The sequence below is a fragment of the Thermobia domestica genome, chromosome 18, assembly GCF_964235325.1.
Source record: "Thermobia domestica chromosome 18, izTheDome1.hap1.1, whole genome shotgun sequence".
NCBI lineage: Eukaryota > Metazoa > Arthropoda > Insecta > Zygentoma > Lepismatidae > Thermobia > Thermobia domestica.
Genome location: NC_137471.1, coordinates 165,314,516 through 165,320,574, shown reverse-complemented (window position 1 = coordinate 165,320,574; position 6,059 = coordinate 165,314,516).

Sequence of the window (6,059 nt, the reverse complement as noted above, 5' to 3'; positions counted from 1 at the left end):
GTCTTCTACTATTTTTTTTGAAGATTTCAAAAAATACCAATTTTCAACCTCAAAATATTAAAAAAAAAGTATTTTCCGACTTTTCTCTTGCTGAGAACACCTAACATCTTTTTTTGATGCAAATCAGTTGGGCCGTTTAGGAGAGAGAAAAATAATTTCAATTTCCTTCCCCCTCCTAACACCCCTCCAAAAGCGCTTGGGGGGCTGAAACTTTTGGAAAACAAGTTTCTCATAAATGTTACCGTAATCGATACTGCAAAATTTGGTGCAGATATGCTTGGGGGAGCTTTGACATCCTTTTTTCCGCTAAGCCCTTTTTCTCCAAAGTAACTATAACTGTAACGCGTTAAAAATTTCTAAGGAATATACCTAGTTTGCTTTAGTTTCTTTTGCGTTACATTTCGGACGAGTAACTATAATATGTATGGTTTTCCGGAAACTAATCTTTATTTTCTTTCCTGTTGTAAATCTCTTAGAATGGAGAAATGGAGCATGAACTGTCAGTGACCAACAGTCACCGACACACAAAGAAACAGATAAGATCTTAGGGACACTTGCTGGTTCCAGAAAGGGAGTATAACCTTAGGGTAATCACGTGTACTGTTTCCAAGCCAAGCACCTGAAAGATTTTGTAGTAGATTTTTACAGCTCTAAATCAATACATTCAGTGAGTGAACTACAAGTGCAATGATAGTCTAGCTTTCATTAACGAAAATATTTGAAAAAATACTTTTTCTTAAAAGCTGAAGATGAGGACATAATTTAAAAGTAAAATGTCTGAAGTGTACCGGCGGGAAATATTTATCAATAGGCAGGAGTTCGTCTACATATTTCAAGAAACATCTGAAGTTTTTTAAAATTATTATTATTATTTCTAGAGTATACCGAAACAGTACCCACACAAGCATTGCGGATAAAGCTATTGTCCAAATGTTAATAATTTCTTTACACGTGCTCTTACTAATACTATATTAATACTTTCTTCAATACTTCATTCTTGTTTAGTGCTATTCTGATTATACTCATATAGATTTGTTTATATTTATGGAAGTTTCAATTTCTACGAAAAAAATGTTTCAATTGCAATTAAGTAAGAAAAAAGATTTCATTTTCTCAAGAGATTAAAAAAAACGAAATGTATATACAGTGTATGTGAAGTAGGAAGTGTCGGAGTAGGTGAAGTAATATGTCGATTGGTTATCGTGACAATAATATAGCGATTTTATACTATATACTCTTTCAACTTGAATAAATAGGTTTTAAGTTAATCATCGAAACGTAAAATCTTTGACGTAAAAATATTCTAAAATGTTTTATAGGATATGATTATCCTTATAAATTAATAATTAAGAATCGCGGTTAATATATACAGTGGCGTATTTACGATTTTCTTTCGGGGGACTTTGCCTGAAAATGTGAAAATTCTGCAAGATGTTACATATACTTTATTATAGTAAGTAAGATTTCGGGGGGGGGCTTAAGCCTGGAAGCCTCTCTAAATACGCCACTGACGAAAACTCGATTTAGGGGCCGTTCAAAAGTTTTGTAAGTCCTGATCCAATTAGCCCAAAAGATCTAATATACTTCAATCAAAAATTTTCTTGTATGCCTTATATCTGGAGAACTACATATAACTAACTAACTAACTCTATGGCGTATGGAACCCGAGGTTCAATGCCGCGTTCAAAAAAGCTCTCCATTGACTTTTATTCTTAGCCAATTGAATCCAATTGAACCCAAACTATCTCTAAACTCAGTACGATGTGCTTATTCCGTAAAAAAAAAAATACGAAAACTCAATTTAGAGGCCGTTCAAAAATTGTGTGATCCCTGATCCGAAAATAAATTATTAGCCAAGATCGCAATCCTTTGATGCATTTTTTTAATCATTCTTAAAGTTCTTGCCCAAGATCGCAATCTTTTGATCATTTTTTGGGATAATCCCTAAAAGTCATGTACGCGTAAACTGCAACGACTTTTAATTACTTCTTTTCACACACACACACACAAACATACGTATATATATATATATGCGTGCAACGGGAGTGCAATTGTGACAAAATGTGTGGGAAATGTGCAGAAACTTCCAAGGGTGCAAGTCATGCACATTTTACCTTTCTCACACGTTTTGTACACGCACCTCACTCCTTCTGTTGCACAAATATATAAATGTAAAAAGTGATCAAATTTGCAGTTTACGCATACAATTTTTTTTAAAAGTGCAGCACAGCTTTTCAATAATAGCGCATTGTTTATTGTTGCTATTAGTGTTGATATGTTTGATGAGTGCCATAATTAACGCTGATGAGCAAGCCTAAACAGTCCGCATGAAGGGATATAGCAGCGCTACTATTATCAACCTACAGTTCTAAACATTTATTACGATCGGGAAAAATCAGAATTTTTAATAATAATAATAATAATAATAATAATAATAATAATAATAGTAGGAAAAATTTAATGAAAAGAATGTTTTTTGTATATGATTATATTCAAAGTTCCGGGCATAAAAGTAACGCGTTACTTGTGTTGCTTTCGAAGTAGGGTAACAGTTACTTTTCTAGGGGAAGTAACGTTTTCTTACTGTTAACGATATGCAGTAAGGGAAAGTAAACTAACTTATAGCGCGTTACATTTATACAAGTAATTTACCCAACACTACCTCAAAGCCTCAACAAGTCTTCGATGGGTACCTGAAACAAGCTTTCGGAAAACTGATTCCATGCTATTTTCCAAAAGTAGATGGGACAAATGCATTCACATGAGAGTGTTTCATGCATAGTGTAAATAAAATTTTGTGAGTATAGCGTTCTATAATAAAATGAGCCTTGTAACTATTTGAATGACCCTCGTATTTGTTCCCCTCACAACTGATGGTATATACCCAAACACACACACACATACACATTGACGATTTCAGAAGAGTCTCCCCGGACTAAGCAACGAGTGTAAGTAGTACAGTACTACTAAAATACTGGTTTCCCAGAGGTTAAGCCCAATCAGAGGAATGCCCACGGAAATTTCGTCGTTCTGGTGCAGTATCCTCAGGCCACGCCATGAAATCACTGCTCACACAATATTAAACACCAGTAGTTTGAGCAATAACGCCCGCGGGTTTCTTCCAGGGAGGGAGGCTGACAAACAAGCAAAATTGTAAATACAAGCCCCTTGAAACACACAATATAAGTTCCCTATTGAGTGAGTGAGAGGAGTGAGAGGGAGTGAGAAAATAGCAGAAACAAGGTTCTTTTCTCACCGGTCGCTGCTGGTATTTTTCTTTTTTCTATTTGTTTTTCTAACAGGGGCTATAGTTGAGCTATAAAATCCTTGGGGTGGAGGGGGGCGGATAGTGACAGAAACTAAGAAGTTCTTTCTTCTACTGTCTTGTGTGAGCATTCTAGCTTTTCAGAGTCCTTGCAAGAAAATACTATAGCCCTACCGAAGGCAACCAAGCTCATACACAGAACAATCGAGGTGTTTAAGGCCCATACAGAGCAGGCATATACTGGAGAGAAGTACAGAGAGCCATAAAAGAGAAATATTTTAAAGAAGTTCCCTTAAAAATGAGTGGAAGGAAAAACAATGCATCGGAAATTAACAAAGAACAGTTCTATGAACAGAAGGTGCTTGACTGAGAAGGACACTGTGTACTCCGAAATGATGAAAATTATTTACCCTGAGTACTGTCCGGAAAATATTAATGTTGATTATAGCGAACAAGACTTGAAAGAATTGTGTGAATTGTTTCCTTTGTGTTTTCGAGAAACTATTCAAACTTATCACGACTTTAAGGATAGTGGAGGCTGGCAGGTCTTGGGGAGAATGAAGATACTAATGCAGTGTGTGCAAACGATACCAGTCAGCAATGCTGAGTGTGAGAGAGGTTTCAGTGTAATGAATAATGTTGTCACGCCAACTAGAAACGAGCTATCGGTTGGAAGTGTGTCATCTTTAATGACAATAAATAATAATGGTGCGCCATTGTCCGCAACCCCTCCCGTACGTTAAGCGCAGGATATCACAAGGAAGAAACACCGCCCTCTCAAGTTGCTAGGAAAGTAATCGAGGCAGAAGGAAAAAAATCGAAGGAAGCTTTGTGGAAACTACTGTGACTTAACTGCATCCATTGTCTTATAAGAGGTAAATTCAGCTATTATGATATTATTATTCACATAAATATTATGTGAAAATTCTATGTTGTCATGAGATTTGTTTGATTTGTGTTTGCACAAGTTTTCCCAACTCTATTTAATATGGAAGTGCCTGGAATTTTACAAGATTTGACTAAACCGCTCACACACACATTATACATATATATATATATATATATATATATATATATATATATATATATGGTAGCCAGGAAGGGCCCCGGTACTTTTTTAGCACGAATTTAAAAACTGCCCTTACTGTACATCCCATTATCCCTTAAAGCCACTTTTAAGGTAAAATAAAATAACGAAAGTTTTGGTTTGTTTCAGTTTACCGCCTCACGGTTATGCAATGATGACTAAAGGAGACTTGGACTTACTGATTATAATGGTATCTGAACCACTTTTTCCGTTCAACTGTATCCCACCGGGAACCGAATCCACGCGTGCCGTAGGCAAGCTTCTTAGCCACTAGACCAAACGGATGTCCAAAATAACGTAAGTTAAATATTAATGGAAATATTACATGATAAAAAACACGACGGTATATATCCCTTGAATCAAATTACATAAGAAAGAAAAGTGTTTAAATCTTCTTACCTTAATGTGATGTGTTTTGTAGAACCACAGATTCCAGGATCGTCATCATCTTGTGATTCAGTGTTCCGTGCAATCACTTTATTAATACAAGGCATGTGTTTAGTTCTCAAGTGCGATAATAAGGCACTTGTCGATCCTCCTTTGCATCTAACAAGTAAACCTTACGTTTGGGTGAATCGAGTTGCTGACTGAGACACATATGAGAAAGTAGTACTAAATGTGGTCAGTATTTCAGTGAAGTTTTAGGTGCGAAGCTCCAGGGGTTTAGGAGATACAGCTACCAGAACATCACATGGAAGTACAGAATAGTCTTCATACAGTTGGAGGTAAAAGCTCTGTAAGACCTCTTGTAACGACAAAAGGTGAATAACAAATATATGGGTACATATTAGGACTAGGGGGAAGTCATATAGTAAGGGTATGCCTGCCGGCGGCCATCTTGAAATCCGCCATTTTGAATTAAGGTTAAGTTTTTAAAATAGGAATACGGTCATGTGATACATGATTTAAGGCACAAATTTAATCAGAAGAACAATGGTGACGTTAATTTTGATTTACGCGCAATTGGTAAAAAGTTACAGGGAAATTAAATATTGTTGCTGCATATGTATTAGTCCTTCACCCCACCTTGTAAATTTTGTGCTAATGATAATAATTAAATAAAAAGCAGATGGATAAATATTAGGTCTATGGTAAGAGTTGCCTTGATGGCGGCCATGTTCAAATCCGCCATTTTGAATCAGACAAAAGTTTTAAACAAAACGCATAACAGTGACACCTTATTAATAGCAAATTTTACCATAACTCCAACGGTATAACCATTTTTGCTTTATCATTAACCAGCACAAAATTAAATGGATCGCTCCTTACGACTACTGCTTTGACGGAATTGTTAACGACAAATGTGCCAAATGTAACTCGATTGCCTTTGTCAGGTGTGCTCCCTGTGAGCAGAGCATTTGTGCAAGTCATGCACTCTTTTCTGAACTACATATTGATTATACTAATTGAGGACCTTTCTGGAAGAAAGGCCCAAGTTCAATTATGACTCAATTCCACTTTGGTCATTTTTCCTTAAATTAGCAACTTGTTTATGCGATAACAAATGCTGGTTACTGATAAAGCAAAAATGGTTATACCGTTGGATTTATGGTAAAATTTGCTATTAATAAGGTGTCACTGTTATGCGTTTTGTTTAAAACTTTTGTCTGATTCAAAATGGCGGATTTGAACATGGCCGCCATCAAGGCTACTCTTACCATAGACCTAATATTTATCCATCTGCTTTTTATTTAATTATTATCATTA